General features: G+C 39.0%; 1 long non-coding RNA gene across 1 annotated transcript; it reads right to left on the bottom strand.

The window, feature by feature from the left end:
• Positions 1 to 1,967: 1,967 nt before the first annotated feature.
• On the bottom strand, positions 1,968 to 5,538 carry LOC125592282. Its single transcript, XR_007328109.1, has 2 exons — positions 3,059 to 5,538; positions 1,968 to 2,418 (listed from the first exon to the last, which is right to left on the bottom strand). It is a non-coding gene; the product is annotated as an uncharacterized LOC125592282 (long non-coding RNA).
• Positions 5,539 to 20,624: the final 15,086 nt, after the last annotated feature.

The following is a 20,624-nucleotide window of genomic DNA, read 5'->3' as shown; positions in this document are numbered from 1 at the left end:
TTTCTTGTAGTGAAATACTCGATTGACTTCTTCTTCCTTCAGAATCTGCGATGTGATTTGCCCGCGCTGGAATGGCAGTTTTGTAAACTTTCTGAGCTGAGGCGTTTTATAGGATTAGACTGAGAAATTTCTGAAACGGCTGGAGTGGCCGTTTTGTAAACTATCGGTATTTCTAATAATTAGATTTGAAGCTTTGTATGTGGATGAATATCTTCGCAATCTGAAACGATATACTTGTTGCTGTGACTTGTGAGATAGCGATGAGACCGGGGATGGAGGAAGACGGAAAGTTACGATGAGTAAAAGTTGTCTTTATTATGTTAACCTTTTATAATTTCGTTGACCTATTTGGCAAAAAATGTTCTGACCAAACCAAACCAAAAAACAAGGAGCCCACAATAATCAAACCAAACTTGAAAACTTATGACCAAACCGAAATATAGGACCCACAAACTTTAAAAAACTTGTCCACGTGAACATTTTTAGGAGTCTTGAAACTGGTTCATTTTGATTTAATTGATGTGTAAAATTTTTACTAAATAAATAATATTTTCAAATTTTAATTCAAAATAATTATATGAAACTTTTAATATAACTATTTGAACTATATTGTTATAGATGATACATAATGTTCTAAAATTGAATAAAATGCAAAGTTGAAATTTCATGGGATCTTGCTGAAATTATTAGATTTTATTGATTGATACTATTAGTTTAGATTAAATATTAATATAAATAATAAATGGTCACATATTGTAGAATTAAATATTAAAAAGGCTCAATATATTATGGTGCTCGAAAGTGAGGTCAAAATTTTATTTTCTACAATTAATGATTGGGAATTTTTCTTTCAAAACTAACTTGACTAAATATTGTATGTGCATTGTTTTTAGCTTTTCTTTTTAGTTTTTAACTATCAATACTAATTTGCATGTTCAATTGGTCTAATCTTATTTGGTTCACCTTATTTCTCGACTTCAAATGCTTTTTTTACCACAAAATTGATTGGTTCATATATGTGTTTATTTTAACCATTACTTAAAAAATTTAATAAAATATTAAGGATTTTTTACCAGAAACTACAGATATGTTCCACAGTAATGTCTGTAAAATCATCTTTTTCCAACAAATATTTTAGATAAAAGATGATGAATTACCTCATATTTATGCTCGTTATTGCTATGTGTTTTAGTTTGAATAAAGGTATAGTGTGTAATATTGATAATTACCATCTCCCACAATGTCGAAAAGGATGTCTCATGAATACTTTAGAATTTCAAAATAAACTTAATCCAGGTAGTATTTTCAAAGTTAATTGCTCATCCAACAAAAAAGAAGTTGAGGATCTCCACGAGATAAAATTCAATGATAAATATCAAATTTTTCTTAAAGAAAGAGGAGTAGGAAACATAATTGTATGGCGTTGTCTTTTACGACATGGAAATAAAGTGGAAAATTCTCAAATACTATGGCGCGCTTACAGAGGAGCCATGAGGCATCGATGTGGTGAGAAACGTTCATGGATTTCTAGACTTGATGGAATTTACTTAGAAAAAAATAATAAAGCAAAGGGATTCCAACATCCTTGGGTTGTTAGTAAGCAATGAATTTTGTCTTTTTAAAAGCTATTTACATATGATGCTAAGATTTTTTTTTTTTTTTACATTGAGATAAATCACTATTTTATTTTGAGATAATAATATATAAACTTGTATGAAAAATATCAGTTAATTATTTATTCGGTCTAGAATTAGAATAACCAGTAACCTTCGGGTGCTAAAAATGTTTATTTTACAAAAGATCCATGTAAAACATTTATTTGTTTGTTTACCATATGCGAAAGTAAAAAAATAATTTCATATGGTTATCACTATATTTATACGGGATGCAGATAAAATTTTTTTTTCTCCCATGTATATAAAGAAATGTAGCGAGCAAAATTAGCATTGGGATCAAAATCTGTTATATCAACATCAACAACTAAATTTTCTTTAATATGACGAAATATGTCTCAAGATGACCAAACCAACAAATTTATAAAGAATAAATCCAGATACGCGACCTTGTCTTAACGACGATACTGCGGACAAAATTATCCGAGAACATTTCCTCGAAACATAATGACTTTACCAACAGCTTTTCGAGCCAACTAAGTTTTACAGAAAAGCTTAATAAAATTGTGACACCCCTCTCATCCTCTCTCGGGAACGGTGTGCTACAAACCGAAAAATACCAAATTAAACTGATTTATAAAACCGAATAAAATGTCAAACCTTTTAATCAAATAATTTCCAAATAAAACAAGTTTGTAACTTAAAACCAAATACATTAAATCGAAAAGTTAATTAAAACCAAAATAAAATACAACGATCCCAGGACACCAATCCGTCCACATATCTAACTACTCGTCATGTTCACCTGCAAATGGAAGAAAAAATTATGAGTAACACGGGAGTTTCTCCGTGAGGTATGAGATGCTAAACACGCAAACCACTGACTTGACTAAATAGAACTCTCACTATGGAAGTTTAGCTCTAACATTAACAAACAAGACGCCTAAAGCATCACACAAACACAACACAAACAATGCGATGATAGCATATAGCTAGTCCATACACCCTGCATCTCCTCATACGGATATATATACATACGCTGCGTCGCTAGTACAGTCTGTCTCTGTACCCCCGCCCACCAAAGCTGCGTCGAATGCAAACATATAAGCACCCACGTCCCACACAATCTGCGTCGCTAGCCCAGACGTCTCTGAGCCCCCACCTACCAAAGCTGCGTCGCTAGTCCAGACATCTCTGGACCCCCGCCCTCGCACATAGTCCCTACTCATAACTATGTATACATATATATATCGCATCTCTAAACATCAAACAATAAAATCAACGGTTGAATCTTCTAGACCCCTAGTTCCAGTTTACAATGAATAAATTAACTAACAATCAAGACTCAAACAATCTCAATTCAAACGGATGTATCATGATTTAAAATCTAAACTACTATAAAGAGAATTTTACACTGGTACGATATTTACGGAATAGATCATCACCTTAGCCATATCGGAAAACCATAAGAGATCCGACAATAGACGAGATGACACGATCAACAATAAAACTAGGGTTTCGCCATGGATCTCGATCTTGTCAAACGACACACCAGATTGGAAAAGAATAGAGACAAAACAATGAGACATGATTAAAATATAATTAGTCTAGGGTTTAAGAAACTTGCGACACAAGAAATCCATATAATCTTTGGTTAACCTTCACGGCCTGTAATCATAGTTGCGGATCTCAGCCACAAAAGTGCATGGCCCTCTCCGGTGACTCACGGTTGAGGATCACGGCTGGTCAGATTGAAACGGTGGCTCCGATCGTGGTGGTTGGTGGTGGGGATGGTGAGCGTTGATGAACTCCAGTGTTTATCAGCGAGAGGAGACGGTGAAATGATGATGATGGCTCCACCGTTCGAGAACAAGGAAGAAGAAACAAGAAGAGGAGAAGGAGATGGTGCCCTCATGGTTAAGTGCTCTCTGGCACAATTAATAAAGATGGTGGCTGGAGTTTGGTGAAGAAGAAGAAAGTCATAATATATATGTTACACGATTAGGTTAGAGAAATATTGAATAGGGTTAATAATAATCAAAACTGAATGAAATCAAAACAATTGGTTTAGGAACGGTTTGAAAACAAGAATTAATATTAAATCAAACCAAACTATTATTTAATACGTTACCGGGTTACGGTCGTTATAATTCTTCCCCACGTAATCAGAATTCGCCCCGAATTCTAGATGGAACCCAAAAAGAACTTCGACGACACTAATGAAAAGAAGAACGAGAGATGGGAAAATAATGGAAACAAATAGAAATTTAGTCTTCTCCTATAAAAATAAAAGAGTTAGAAACAGTAAGAACTAATCGAATGATATAGGACAGACCGGTGTCATTTTTTTTCCCCAAAAACTCCTAATCCCCAAACATTGAAAATCGCTGAAATCCAAGTCCCATAAATCGCCGTCCCTGGTCAGAGCCGGGACAAAACCCCGCTCTTATACCAAATTGTAACACCCGTCTCATCATCTCTCGGAAACGGTGTGCTACTAACCGAAAAATACCAAATTAAACCGATTTATAAAACCGAATAAAATGTTAAACTTTTTAATCAAATAATTTCCAAATAAAACAAGTTTGTAATTTAAAACCAAATACATTAAATCGAAAAGTTAATTAAAACCGAAATAAAATACAACGATCACAAGACACCAATCCGTCCACATATCCAACTACACGTCATGTTCACCTGCAAGGGGAAGAAAGAGGGGTGAGTAACATGGGAGTTACTCCATGAGGGATGCTAAACCGAAAACCACTGACTCAGTACATAGCCCTAAGACCATGTAGGCATAGCTCTAGCATAAAACTAGGGTTTCGCCATGGATCTCGATCTTGTCAACGACACACTAGATTGGAAAAGAATAGAGACAAAACAATGAGATATGATTAAAATATAATTAGTCTAGGGTTTAAGAAACTTGCGATACAAGAAATCCATATAATCTTTGGTTTAACCTTCACGGCTTGGAATCATAGTTGCGGATCTCAGCCACAAAAGTGCATGGCCCTCCCCGGTGACTCACGGTTGAGGATCACGGCTGGTCAGATTGAAACGGTGGCTCCGGTCGGGGTGGTTGGTGGTGGCGATAGTGAGCGTTGATGAACTCCGGTGTTTAACAGCGAGAGGAGAAGGTGAAATGATGGTGATGGCTCCAAATAAAGATGGTGGCTGGAGTTTGGTGAAGAAAGAAAGTCATAATTGTTATAAATCAATTAGTGGATGTCCATAACCGGCCCATACATCTAGAGAGAGAGTCGGCCACGACTTTGAGAGAGAGAGAGAGAGACGGCTTGGAAAAAATGAAACCATCTTTCTTTTTCCTTGTAATTGTTATCTTTCCATTATTATGTATTAGTAGTTTTCCAAATCCTAGTGAGTTTATGTTTTGGATACTTTCCTTTTTACTTATCTTGTAATCCCCTTTATAAGAGAACACTTATTCATTAATGATAGATAGAAAACATTTAGTTTTCAAACCTTCGTTTTACAACACGTTATCAGCACGATAACCTCTAACACCCTGAGCCTAAAACCAAAATCACTAAAAACCCTAAAAACCCTAAACGAAGAGGAATCTGCCCATAAATTCAAAGAGGTCGTTCTCCAAAACTGTAAGGACCCAGAAAACGATCAAGATATCAAATCGAAGCTCTTACCGAGACGAATCAGTCAGTGCAAACCGTTTGTCGATCTAACCACTAACGCGCCCTCACGCACCGATACAGTGCGCACCAATTTGCTTTGGAACCCTAATCTTTTCTTGCAAGGGTTCCAGCTCGTGTTCATCCAATCAGCCCCAACCCTAAGGCGTTCCTGATACTAGACGAACTCAGCTTCAGCTCCATCTGTTCTCGGCTTGCATCCCGGACAGCTACAACTCGCGTTCCCGATCAGACGCGTTCCGATCCAGCTCGCGTTCCCGCTTGTTCCAGCTCACGTTCCCGCTTGTTCCAGCTCGCGTCCGATCGTCCAGCTTGAGGTTCTCTTGGTGGTCCGGTTCTACAATCTTCATAACCATAAAGGTAATTCGAAATCTGAAAACATGAATCGAATCTGGTTGTTTTGTAAAGATTGAAACCCTAAAATATAATCTCTAAAATGATGAAAGCCATAGGATAATCGATCAATACCCTATGAGTAAATCGAAGCTCTATAAGTTCGATCCAAACCCTAAAATCGAGATTTGATCCATTGATCAATTAAAATCAGAACCTTGAAGGTTTTTGAATCTCAAAATTAAACTCCCTTGATCTAAGTTCAAATCGAATTCCCAAAACCCTAATTTGAAAAATCGATTTTAATTGTTTGGAATTTGAAACTTTGTTTGATTGATTGATCACCTAGAACTATGATTATGATTGTTTAAACTTGAATCTTGAAATTTGAATTGATTGGCATATTTAAACTAAAACCCTAATGATCTAGTTTAGATTGTTTAAAATTGAAATCTGAAACTATAGGATTAGGTTAAACTATTCTAGACATATTCATATTTGTGGCCGTGTGGCCTTGTTGTATTCATACCTAAACCTAATCACATTGATTGATTGCAATTGCACTTAGAATCTCATGTTAGAATGGTATTGAAATTGAAATCAAGTATGATTGTTCTTTGCTTGGCCGATTAGCTTGCTTGTGTTGAGTACATTGTATAAACTGATAGAATGCATCTATGCTAGGATTGCAATTACACAACAAACTATATGCATTGATCTTGAATTGAATTATTAGCCGTGCGGCTTGTTTTCCTGTTTTGGCCGTGTGGCTTCCTCATGGCCGTGTGGCTTCTTCTTGGCCGTGAGGCATAAACCTTAGCCATAAGGCTTGCTTGCTTGATTGATTCTATTGATTGTGAGTTAAGTCAGCTAGATTGATTGCATATTGAATCTGAAACCCTAAATCTCGAATTTGAATCCCTAAGGGCCTTGAAACCCTAAATCCTATGATATCGATCCAAATTGAGTTTAGGTTTGATTCTTGTTATTTTGACTGATCTAATTGATGTCTTGAAAGCTAAGGTGCTAGATTATTTTGATTCTCATAAAATCTGAAACCCTAGCCACATTTCGTATTGCTAAGATGATAAAACCCTAATTGGATCAACATAGATTGTTTGCATCATAGCTTGGCCGTGTGGCCTTTATTGCACCTTACTATCATAGTCGTGTGGCTTGCATACATCATATCACCTTGATCACATATAGAATCCGAAAGCTAGGATCGTATGCATCATATATCTATCTAGCCGTGTGGCCTCTTTGCTTGCATCATGACTGTATGGCCGTGTGGCCTTGATTGTATTGCTTAAACCCGCATAGCCGTGTGGCTTACTTACTGATGCATTGATCATTACTTGATTGCTTGCTTGGCCGCATCATACATCACCTAGTCCGTGTGACCTCATTGCATATCACCCCTATAGCCGCGTGGCTTGTTTATTAGAAATGCATTAACTCGATTGTTTACTTGGTCACACGATTTATTTTCTTATAAAGATTGAGTGATATATGATTACAGATGTCGAAAATCAGCAATCTAGATTATGATGCCCTAAATCTCTTTGGAGATAATTATTTATAATGGGCATTAGACACAGAGATTGTCCTGAAATCAAAGGGCCTCGGTGAATGTATCATCGAGGACAATAATGCAAGTGAAAGCAATAGATACAGGGCAATAATGATTACTCGCCAACCCCATTACCTGAAGCCAATGAGGCTGCAGAGGAAAATAAAAAAAAAATCTAAAGAAAGCAGCCACGTCCATCATGATAAACCATACGGCTGTAACCGTGATGGATGGAAAGGACATGGGCATAGCCAAACTACCTTATACGACCATGGACATATGAATCACTATAACCGTGGTTGTGGACCCATTTTTGGCCATGGTTAAGGGAGAGGAGGCCGTGGCATTTCTAAGCCACCACACTCGACCAAGTCAGTGTGCCATAAGATATGTAATGGGGAATCATTAGGCTAAAACATCTGATTGTCTAAAAAGAATAATGTTGATTTCGATTTCTGTGTTTGCTTTGCTTTATGTTTGTGATTTTCTTGAATTAAGAACTTATATTATAAGATGAATGAATGATTTTAGATATGACTAAGAAAACGCCAATATATAAGGCAATGTTGCGGGTATAGTCAGTCAGATAAGGGCCTGCGACCAGTATAGTATTGCCTAAAGGGCTACGGCTAGACTTAGTACATTGGCGCTTAAAGAGGCTAAGTACATTGGTGCCTAAAAAGAGCACGTAGGCTTAAAAGATCTAATGCTCTATATCCACCCAAAGAAGCCCATTGAGTTTATAAGATATAAGATAATGGTTTCCATATAGAAACAATGGGCAAAGGAAACAAAGAGCGATCAAAACTATACCTGCATTCTCTACTGATCTAGACTATGCAAAGATCAGTATGATAAAGGTAAAAGCCATGGTAACCAGATTGGTATACCCCACGAAAATTATACACTATATGGCATGACCGGATTAGCCATCCTGGTCTAAACTTGATGTAAAGATTGATATTGAATAGGCACACAGAGTTATCCCATAATATCTCACGTTGTGTAACATGTACACAAGGGAAACTCATGAGGCTTTATTGTCCTAAGCATCACGAAATTATAGTATGTTCATGAGGGGGAGAGAGGATAAACCCGTGATCCATGATCACACATGATCAATACTACAAATTCGTGTACTACTATGGTCTATGACCATGATATAAACGGCTCGGCCGCAAAAGGCCATTACCTACAAAGGTTCGGCCGTATAAGCCATTATCTATAAGGCTCAGACTCTAAAGTCTATAAAGCTTAGGGACATCACGAGTTTTACATGTATATAAGGTTAATATGAATCAGGCCATATAAGTGAGCATAGATATTCTCATCTCAAATTGAATACGGGTCATGAGCCAGACATATACCATCTTAAGAGACTATTGAATAAACCACCACATACATATGTGCCGTCTAAGATGGAACCTCAGAAGAGGATTGGGAATATATGTTGGATAAAAGTATGTCTTTCTCCCACGAGTTTTAAGAGACCTTGAGCCAAATATGGGTGATCAGATTGAGGCCAGGTGCACGGATTTCATGACTAATGAATCCGACTATCCAACATTAGAAGGAGAAATTTATAAGCTGGTAAAGATTAAAAGAATGATAAGAGAAATAGAATGGTATCAACCATCATTGTCTTGGCAAGATCCTCGGACTAAAAGTATGATTTAAGACGTCCAAAGAAAGATTATACAAAGCTAGCTAATCTAGATGCCAGACACTGACCCGAAAAGAAAAGAAAAGAATGACTAAGTCATAACCAGCTTAGCACCAAACAAAATCTGATGTCCTAGAGACACAGTCAAGTTGCTACAGAGTCTATACAAGATAGACCAAAGTGTTCCATAAGATAAGGAACCTCGGAAAGAAAAGGTGCATAGAATACAGATCCGAGGTCAAAATAGAAACCATACCAGACATTGAGAAAAGGCTGCGCAGCTAAACATCTAAGGTATCAAACCATGTAGCTTGGGACGCCAAGCTACTAGGTAACAAAGGTCCTGGATAATGAAATCTCAAATCGATTAGATGGAACCACACATATATATAAGTGTCGACACATGAGAGTTATATTTGTATAAGGATACATAAAGTAGTAGCACTTGAGTTTAAAGATATAAACGAGGATCATGAACCCACGAAAGAGTACTCATAAAGATTAAAGATTTGATTGAAAAGATAAACGTGGGGTTTAAAGTATCTAAAAAAGAGATAGGCGTATTGGCCATATACATATACAAAAACGCCATCTGATAAACCAGTGAAATAGATGGGTCTTGTGAGGGAAAAGAAACCGTGAGATATGGTACATGATCACGTGGTCTAAAGGTGTTCATGTTTCCTACTAACAACATTCGATCATAGCTTGTTACACAAGGATACTCACAGAGACCAAATGAACATATTATAAGGAGATAAATTCCTATGTGTGGATGCTGCTACATATTTTCGAAATTGACAAAGGTCTGGTCATAAGAAAGAAATTAGATACAAAGATGTAGTAAACAGCATATGGATCACTGGATAAAAAACATCATTGTTCCTAAGCTGTTCTTGGATAAAAAACAACATTGTTCCTAAGTTGTTCATGGACTGAAACAAAGCAGTTGCATATATTATATAAAGGAATTGTATAAGGACAATCCAAATTCAGTCCATGCATATACTTATAAAAGAGATTTGAATTCCTTGTGTTTACTTTATAATAAACCAGCCTAAAGAGAGGTTAATTGGTTGATACAGATTATTTATTAAATATGTCTGGCTAGAGCTGTCCGGCCCTTCTTCTTTGATCATGGCTAGTGGAAAAGAAAGATCAGCCATCATGATTGTCGTCCATAAGCTCGTGTAGTCGAGGTCCATGACCTAATAGATCTTCCGGTGCGTGGTATGATCCACGGCAACAAAGGTCATGGGACACCATCAAGGTATGGATAAAAGACTGCAATAGCATTACCGAATGCAAGAGAGATTACTGATCGAGATCCATGAGTGTGTTCGGCCGAAAAGCCATAGCTTGATGAGATTATAAAACTCATTACAGCAATAATCATTGATCACATCTTGATCTAGAACACTCATGAGACAAGTTATAAACATGTATAGAAGAAGTCTATGACTCAATATGGATCAATCAGATTAGTGCATAGTCGATGATAATAAAGAAAGATCTATGGACAGAGACATTGGTACACATCCGTGTAGTAGATACACTGGAACATTGGTTTACGACCTGAGACTATAAGTTCATAAGTACCATGCTCAATATATATTGTCCATAGTGTGTTTAGTCTGCCCGACCTAATTAAGAGTAGTCGACAGCCAAAGGTCCACTTCTTGACCATGCACACACGATGTCAGAAGACATGAGAAGAGACCGGAAAGGTCAAAGTAATCCAATTGCGGTTCAGTAATGAACTTGGCCGATTTGTTTACTCCCTACCTGCACGTTCAGGAAAGATCACGCATCAGATGCGTAGACTGAAGAAACCTCCACTGAGGTCCACATCAGGGGGAGTAGTACGTGTTGTACTCTTTTTCCTTCATCATGTTTTTGTCCCACTGGGTTTTCATGATAAGGTTTTAATGAGACAACATTAAGCGTATTACAATCCCTGAATGGTTATGGCATCCAAGGGGGAGTGTTATAAATCAATTAGTGGATGTCCATAACCGGCCCATACACCTAGAGAGAGAGTCGGTCACGACTTAGAGAGAGAGAGAGAGCCGGCTTAGAGAAAATGAAACCATCTTTCCTTTTCCTTGTAATTGTTATCTTTCCATTATTATGTATTAGTAGTTTTCCTAATCCTAGTGGGTTTAGGTTTTGGATACTTTCATTTTTACTTATCTTGTAATCCCCTATATAAGGGAACACTTATTCATTAATGATAGATAGAAAACATTCAGTTCTCGAATCTTCGTTTTACAACAATAATATATATGTTACACGATTAGGTTAGGGAAATATTGAATAGGGTTAATAATAATCAAAACTGATCAAAACTGAATGAAATCAAACCAATTGGTTTAGGAACGGTTTGCAAACAAGAATTAATATTAAACAAAAACAAACTATTATTCAATAAAACCGGGTTACCGGGTTACGGTGGTTACAAAAATAGAACTAAACAATGTTTTACGAAACTGGAGCCCAAAGACGTTTCTTTACGTGATTCTATTGATTACTTTCATCGCCTACACTTATAGAAAAACCTGCAGCATAGTCAAAAGCATATATACCCAGAGTCGAGCACTAAATCACAGCAAGAACACAGCAACGGGTATCTTAGGCCTTTGGGAAACTTCTTCGTGAAGGAAGAAGCGGATGTGAATCATGAGTCTGAAGGAACGATGGGAACCATTTGTAAAGTAGAGATTGAATGATAAACTGTTAACTTCTGATTACTGAAACGTATTACATACCTATATACACGAGAATGACCGACCACAATATCCTATATCTTCTTGTGTTTATCTCTAACAACATATGTATATCGTTATCTTAATAAAGCTTATCTATAGGTAATTCTAATCACAATAGGATTCCCTAATACTTCCCCTCAAGTTGGAGGGTGAAGATCTTGAACACCCAACTTGGATGATAGAAACTCAAACCGAGAACGCCCCAAAGCTTTGGTTAGAATGTCAGCACTCTGATCTTTGCTGCGGACGGTTGTAGTAGAGATAAGACTGTCATCACGCACCCTGTGACAGTCTCTTTCAATATGTTTGGTATGCTCATGAAAGACATGATTAGCGGCTATATGGATCGCTGCTTTTCTATCACAATAGAAAGGAACTGGTTTGTCAACTTGAACACCAAGTTCTTTCATCAAAGGAACGATCCATTTCATTTTTTTCGTGGATGCGGCTATTGCATGATATTCTGTTTCAGCGGGAGAATCTGAAACCGTTTTCTGCTTCTTAGTTTTCCATGAAATAGGATTCCCTCCAAGAAGCGCTACATCAGAACTTAATGACCGTCGCGTAAGAGGACATGCACTCCAGTCTGCATCAACATATACCGAGAGCTCAAGGTTGCTATCTGATCGTAAGAGTATCCCTTGTCCATGACAGCCTTTAAGGAACCAAACCACACGAAGAGCAGCTTCCCAATGAACTACATGTGGTGCCTTCATAAACTGAGACAATAAGTGAATCGTATAACAGAGTTTAGGACGTGTAATTGATAAATACACAAGACGTCCCACAAGGCGTCTGTACTTCTTTGGGTCTGAGCACAATGGCCCTTTGTCTGCTGCCAAGTGATGATTTTGCTCAACTGGGATAGACACAGGTTTAGCACCAAGCAAGCCACAATCTGCAATAATGTCCAACGCATATTTACGTTGAGAAAGAAAAATTCCTTCCTCTGTTCTAGCCACCTCGATCCCCAAGAAGTATTTCAACTTTCCTAGATCCTTCATACGAAAAAGATCCTTCATACGAAAAAAATCACCTAAATAGGTCTTGAACTTATCAAGTAACTCGAGGTCAATACTTGCCACTACCAAGTCGTCAACATACACTAGAACTCGAACTTCTTTTGGTCCTTTAGTATATGTGAATAAAGAGTAATCCGAATATGATTGCACAAAACCAAACTCAATTAGCGCTTTAGATAACTTTGCAAACCAGCAACGAGGCGCTTGCTTCAAACCATATATAGCTTTACGAAGCCTACAAACTTTGCGAGGATCCTCATGAGTAAAGCCGGGTGGTAAGCGCATATAAACTTCCTCTTCTAGATCACCATGCAAGAACACATTGTGAACATCCATTTGATGAGCTTCCCAACCCTTTGCTGCAACTTAGCAGACTCCGAACTGTCGCCATTTTAACTACCGGAGCAAACGTTTCGTCATAATCATCACCTGCGACTTGTTTGTTCCCACAACCAACCAGACGAGACTTATGTCGCTCGATAGTACTGTCTGCGTTGTATTTGATCCTATGCACCCATTTTGACGCAATAGCATGTTTGCCAGGAGGCAGAGTTGCCAAATCCCATGTGTCAAGCTCTTCATGTGCGACTACTTCGAGTTTCATAGAATCCCTCCATACCTTTTCTTTAATAGCTTCTGAATATGTTCGAGGTTCTACTCCAGCAGTAACAGCTGCTAAGAAGGCTTGATGGGAGACAGAGAACTTTAGATCAGACACATAATCATTGAGAGGATAAGGAGTCTTACCTGGATCGTTACACGACGACGAAGATGCAGAACAGGTAGATGAGAGAGAGGTGTCTTATAAGCGAATATTATTATATGTGATGTAGTCTTTGAGCTTAACTGAAGGTATTCGTGCTCTTTGACCACGACCAGTTGGTTCAGATAACGCGATATCATTTGGTGACTGAATCTGTATTATTCTGAACTGTATTTTCTGGGTTTGGTTGAATTGAAGATATTGGTGACTTGTCCTGCAAGTTAATTATTTCCTCTGTTTGTGAAGTCGGTGTCTGTTGAGGAGATGGTAATGGTGTATTGCTGACAGTAACTGAACTCCCCTGTCTTCAATAGCAGACATATTTGTTATTTCCCAGTCATCATCAATATGAACTTGTGTAGTTAACTGACTGTTTGTCGGAACTGATGACTGAGAAGAATAAGGAAATTCTGTTTCTTTGAATATAACGTCTCGTGATATGAGGAACTCCTCTGTTTCGAGATCGAACACTTTCCATCCTTTTTGAGCGAATGGATAGCCAACGAACACACACCTTCTGCTCCTTGATCCAAACTTATCGTTGTCTCTTGACTTAGCGTGCACGAAACACAAACTTCCAAAGACTTTGAGATGTTCGTATGATGGTTTCTCTCCGTATAATAACTCATAAAGAGAGACGTTTTTAAGCACCATCGATGGAGTTCTATTGATGAGATGCGAAGCTGTTAAGATTGCCTCTCCCCAAAACCGGATAGGCATGTTTCCTCCAAAGAGTAACGATCTTGCTACATTAAGAATATGCATGTGCTTCCTCTCAACACGACCGTTTTGTTGAGGAGTTGCAACACATGAGGTTTGATGGATGATTCCTTTTTCACGAAAGTAGCGAGCAAGACAAAAACTCTGTGCCGTTGTCACTGCGAACTGTCTTGACTTCCTTATTAAATGTTTCATCGCCATTGCACAGAAGTTTTGAAGCACAGTCTGAACCTCTGATTTTTCAAGAAGCAAGTACGTCCAAACTGTCCTTGAGAAATCATCTACAATTGTTAAGAAGTATCGAGCTCCACAGGAAGATTGAACTCGATCAGGACCCCATACGTCACAATGAATCATCTCAAAACACTCTTTAGTTTTATTCAAACTTTGATAAAATACTTCTCTTGTCTGTTTGGCTCGAAAACATGTGTCACAAGGACTATGAGCCAAAGACTTATTAGTAGAAAACGACAAAGGTAACAAACTCAAAACTAAAAGAGATTCAGTACAAACAACACATTAGATAATGTGATGTTTTCAGAAAGATATAACACGCCAATGTAAGTCGCAAACGTCTTGTTTCCATCTGCAAAGCAAACTGGACATGGAGGTATACTGGAAATATTAAGAAATGAGAGATCTCCAGTCATATGGTGAGATGCTCCAGTGTCTAGAATCAAATCTCCATATAGCTTACCAGACAACTTATCGGAATATGGCTTAGTTCTCTCATTTATCAGCTGTGTAAGGGCTTTCAGTTGCTCTTCTGTGAATACTGGAAAATTTGATTCATTAGAGGAAGTTGCATGAGCGTTGTGTGCCTTTGGTCCATTCCTCTTTCCTCTATCAGAACCCGAGGAACCACGTACTCTGTTACTTTGAGAACCTCTGTTTTCTTGCTTATTTGAGCGCTCTTCCCACCAGTCCGGGAAACCAACCAGTTGCCAACAATTGGATTTATCATGTCCTTTGCGACCACAATGAGAACACTACGAGGATCGACGCATAGTTGAATTAACTTGATCTTTCTTTGCGACAAAACCGACTGCACCTTGTTGAGCCTCTCTTTCTTTGAATGAAGCAAGATGCTGTTCTTCTCTAATGAATTTGGAATAAGCTTCTCCAAGATCAACTAACGAATCACTAGATATGATTCCTTGACAAACTCCTCCAAACCGAGATTCGTCAAGTCCCATGACAAACTGATGGACTTTTTCTTCATCTCTTTCCTTCTCATACTCAGCAGAAGCACTGCAACTGCAAGCCGGAAGAGGCTTATACATCTCTAGTTCATCCCACATCTTTGCTAGACGTCCATACTACTCCATCACTGATTGACCACTTTGTTTACAAGACGACAGTTGTTCTTTGAGATGATGAACTCGTACTTTGTTTCCAACTGAGAAACGTTTCTTCAAATTCTCCCAAAGTTTGTGAGAATCTGATATAAAGGTGACTGTTGACCGAACCTTCGCTTCAATAGAAGACCGTATCCAGCCGACAATCATAGAATTAACCGAAGACCAGAGATCAAATTTCGGATCATCAATGGAAAGTTTAGGTATTGTTCCATCGATAAACCCTAATTTTCTCTTAGCTCTCAAGGCATTGGTTAACTCTGTAGACCACTCATTATAGTTGTCTTCGTTAAACACCACCGAAGTTATTAATGCTCCAGGGTTGTCCAACGCAAACAACGAGTACGGAGTTGAGCTCACTGAGCCCACGTTACTTTGCTCAACATGCTCAACTTGAGCACTACTTTTACTAGCAGAAGAATCTTCTTCACCAGCCATCGAACTTGATTTGCTACTGAAAAACTAGGTTTCAGGATAGTTATTGCTCTGATACCATGTAAAGTAGAGATTGAATAATAAACGGTTAACTTCTGATTACTGAAACTTATTACATCGACTTATATACACGAGAATGACCGACCACAATATCCTATATCTTCTTGTGTTTATCTCTAGCAACATATGTATGTTGTTATCTTAATAAAGCTTATCTATAGGTAATCCTAATCACAATAGGATTCCCTAATACCATTTAACGGGAAAGTTGGTACGTTAAGGTTAGGAGAGATTGATGTGGCGTTTCTTACTTGTTATTGGTTAGGAATGTATTTTGCTGGACATTGGGGTGATACTTTGGATCTGAGGTTGTTTCTGACTTGGGAGTGGATTCTTTGTGGCGTTATTATTTTGGGATGGGGTTATTTTCTGGAACATTCATGCGTTTTGGTTCTCTGTGGTGATGCAAATGGCGGCTGAATTATTTTTGTTTCAGACCGTCTGTTGTGGGGAGAGGAAGAGGAAGAGGAGCTTATTATGGGGATTTGGAACGAACGGTCATACTTGATAGCTAGCTGTTGATAAAAAAACAACGCATGCAAGTTGGTGAAGAACACGTTTTTTTTGTTTTTTGGTTGGTAAGTTTGGTTGTTACACCAACTCACCACCAACTCACAAATCCCCCTCCTATAAATACATGCATGAAGGAGAAGGGGAAATTCATCCCAAACAAGAAAAACAAAGTAAGAGAGAACATGAGAAGAGAAGAAAAGAGAGTGCAAGAGAGAAAAAAAAAATTATCTTTCTTGTGAGAAAAATCTTTCTTTTTAAGAAATTACAAATAATTTCTTAAGTGTATTTGGGATCGGATGTGAGTTGAGAGTTTGTAAAATTTCCTGAGTTGATAATAAAAGATCTGTAGCAGGTCCGGAGACGTAGGCAACATTGGCCGAACTCCGTCAACAATTTTGTGTGTGTTTTCCCGCTCCCATAAATTCTGGTTTTCCGCAAAATTTGACCGCGTATTTTCTAACAACTGGTATCAGAGCCTGAGTTACGGTGATCGGTCAAATTTTTTGCGGGGTTACTATTCACGTGAACAGTACTTCGTGAATAGTGAATTTTCTCGGTAACATCGGTTTGTCGACGAAGGTGTTCTAATACACGGTGGTTCCAGAAACGATGGGAGGCGAAGACGGTTTGGCGCACAGTATCGGGAAATTTGACGGTACAGATTATGCATTTTGGAGAATGCAAATTGAAGATTATCTGTACGGAAAGAAGCTTCATCAACCGCTGAGCAAGAAGCCTGACAAGATGGATCAGGATGAGTGGGAGCTCCTTGACAGACAAGTTCTGGGTGTTATAAGGTTAACACTGTCAAAAAACGTTGCTCACAACGTTGCGAAGGAGAAGACCACGGAAGGGCTCATGAAAGTTCTCTCTGATATGTATGAGAAACCTTCGGCAAACAATAATGTATTTCTCATGAAGAAACTCTTTCATTTGAAGATGGAAGAAGGTGGCCTGGTTGCCGCACATGTGAACAAGTTCAACACGATTGTCAACCAACTGTCATCGGTTGAAATCGAGTTTGATGATGAAGTGCGAGCACTGATTTTGTTGGCATCTCTGCCAAATAGTTGGGAGCCGATGAGGGCAGCGGTTAGTAATTCCGTGGGTACTCAAAAGCTCAAATTCAATGATGTTAGAGATCGTATCCTTGGTGAGGAAGTTCGAAGGATAGACTCTGGGGAGGCATCAACGAGCTCTGCTTTCAACGTGGAAAACAGAGGGAGAAACCCAGATAGAAATAACCGGAGTAATGGCCGATCGAAGTCAAGGAATGGATGGGGCCAGTCCAAATTCAGACAGCCTGCAGAGTGCTGGAATTGTGGAAAGACAGGTCACATCAAGAAGAATTGCCGAGCACCACCGAAGAAGGAAGACAACACTAGAGGCGGAGCCAATGTAGTGACACGTGAAATCGCTGATGCATTGGTAGTGTCTGTTGATTCTCCGAGAAAAATTGAAGCTCGTGATGCAACTGCAAATACCACCAAAGCGTCAATCTCCTATGTCGATAGCCCAGTTGATTCATGGGTGCTTGACTCAGGAGCGTCGTTCCACACCACACCGCACCATAACATCATGGAAAATTATGTTGCGGGAAATTACGGAAAGGTATATCTTGCTGATGGATTACCTTTGGACATAGTTGGTATTGGAGATATCAACCTGAAAATGTCAGACGGACGTGTGTGAAAGATTACCAAGGTCAGACATGTGCCAAAGTTGATGCGAAATCTGATTTCAGTAGGTCAACTTGATGATATGGGGCACGATGTTAATTTTGGTGGTGGAGCCTGGAGAGTCAAGAAAGGTTCCATGGTGGTGGCTAGAGGTCATAAAAGAGGCACTCTTTATATGACGACGAGTTATCAAGACACTGTTGCTGTTGTCGAGAATGCCAAACATACCAAGTTGTGGCATTGTAGGTTGGGACACATGAGTGAGAAAGGGATGAAACTCATGGTGGAAAATGGTGCTCTTCCGGATCTGAAAACGGTGGATCATCAGATGTGTGAAAGTTGCATCCTTGGGAAACAGAAACGAGTTAGTTTCTCTAAAGGAGGAAGAGAGTCTGAGAAGTTAGAGCTGGTGCACACTGACGTGTGGGGACCCGCTCTTGTTGCATCGCTGGGAGGTTCATACTACTATGTGACCTTTATTGATGACTCCACAAGAAAAGTGTGGGTTTACTTCATGAAAAACAAGCATGAAGTGTTTTCGGTTTTCAAAATTTGGAAAGCCATGGTTGAGATTGAGACGAATCTCAAGTTGAAGTGTCTAAGGTCTGATAATGGTGGTGAGTACATCAGCGGCGAGTTCAAGAGATATTGCGCTGATAATGGGATCAAGATGGAGAAGACTATTCCTGGAACGCCTCAACAGAATGGAATAGCGGAAAGGATGAACCGAACCTTGAATGAGCGTGCAAGGAGCATGAGATTGCACTGTAGATTACCAAAGACGTTTTGGGCAGATGCAATCAATACCGCAGCCTTCTTAATAAACAGAGGACCGTCTGTACCATTGGGATTTAAGATCCCTGAAGAAGTTTGGAGCGGAAATAAAGTAAACCTTTCTTATCTAAAGGTGTTTGGTTGCTTAGCTTATGTTCACATTGACGATGCTGCAAGAAGTAAACTTGACTCGAAGTCTAAGAAGTGTTACTTCATCGGTTATGGTAACGCGGAGTTTGGTTACCGGTTTTGGGATGATGAAAATGGGAAGATCATCCGCAGCAAGAATGTTGTGTTCAACGAAGAAGCGTTGTACAAGGATAAGCTAAGAGAAGACTCAGAGAAGAAAGAGCCTGGAGCTGTTGACTTAGAAGATATCCTGACACCGGAGTTGCCACAGGATACCGCAACAGCAGAAGAAGAAATCTCTCAAGACGAGAGTGGTGAGGCTGAAGAAAGTGATGATTCTGAAGTGGTCCCATATACACCAGTCACGGAGTTACGACGGTCAAGCAGAATCATCAGAAAGCCAGTAAGATTCTCTCCATCGCTCAACTACATTCTGCTCACAGACAGAGGCGAGCCTGAATGTTATGAGGAAGCTATGCAAGTTGATGAGTCGATAAAGTGGGAGCTTGCAATGAACGACGAGATGGACTCGTTGTTATCCAATCACACGTGGTAGTTAGCAGATTTGCCTAAGGAGAAAAAGGCATTGCATAACAAGTGGGTCTACCGAATAAAAGAAGAACCTGGTGGGAATAAGCGCTATAAAGCGAGGCTTGTTGTGAAGGGATTCCAACAAAAAGAAGGCGTAGACTACACCGAAATCTTCTCTCCTGTAGTCAAAATGGTGACCATTAGAACGGCTCTTGGGCTGGTAGCACAAGAAGATCTGCATCTTCAACAGATGGTATGAAGACGGCATTTCTTCACGGTGATTTGGATGAGGAAATTTATATGAAGCAACCCGAAGGCTTTGAGATCAAAGGGAAGGAAAGCCTTGTTTGTAAGCTGAAAAGGAGTTTGTACGGCTTAAAACAAGCTCCAAGACAGTGGTATAAACAGTTCGACAACTTTATTAAAGGCGTTGGTTTCTTAAGGTGTGAAGCTGACCACTGTTGTTACTTCAAGACGCTTGAAGAGTCCTACTTGATATTGCTCCTATATGTCGATGACATGCTGATAGTAGGAGCAGACTTGCATGAGATCAATAGCTTGAAGACAAAACTCTCAGAAGAGTTTGCGATGAAAGACCTGGAGAAGCAAGACAGATTCTAGGGATGAGAATCAGTAGGAGCAAGGAAGGTCTTAAGCTATCACAAGAGGAGTATGTGAAGAAAGTCCTCAAAAGGTTTAACATGGATGACGCGAAGCCAGTTAGTACTCCCCTGGCAAGTCACTTTCGGTTATCTAGAGAACAGTCTCTAAAGACGGAAGATGAGATGGCATGTATGGATAAAGTTCCATATGCTTCTGCTATAGGAAGCCTGATGTACGCGATGATATGTACAAGGCCAGACATTGCACATGCAGTGGGAGTCGTTAGCATATTTATGAGCAATCTAGGGAAGGAACATTGGGAAGCCGTTAAGTGGATTTTCAGATATCTAAAAGGAAATCCAAGTTTATCGCTACGTTTCACGAAGTCTAAGATTGGATTGCAGGGATATGTT

The sequence above is a fragment of the Brassica napus genome, chromosome C9 (genome assembly GCF_020379485.1).
Source record: "Brassica napus cultivar Da-Ae chromosome C9, Da-Ae, whole genome shotgun sequence".
Lineage (NCBI taxonomy): Eukaryota > Viridiplantae > Streptophyta > Magnoliopsida > Brassicales > Brassicaceae > Brassica > Brassica napus.
Note: the sequence above shows the minus strand (reverse complement) of the source record. Positions and strands in the feature narration are given on the sequence as shown.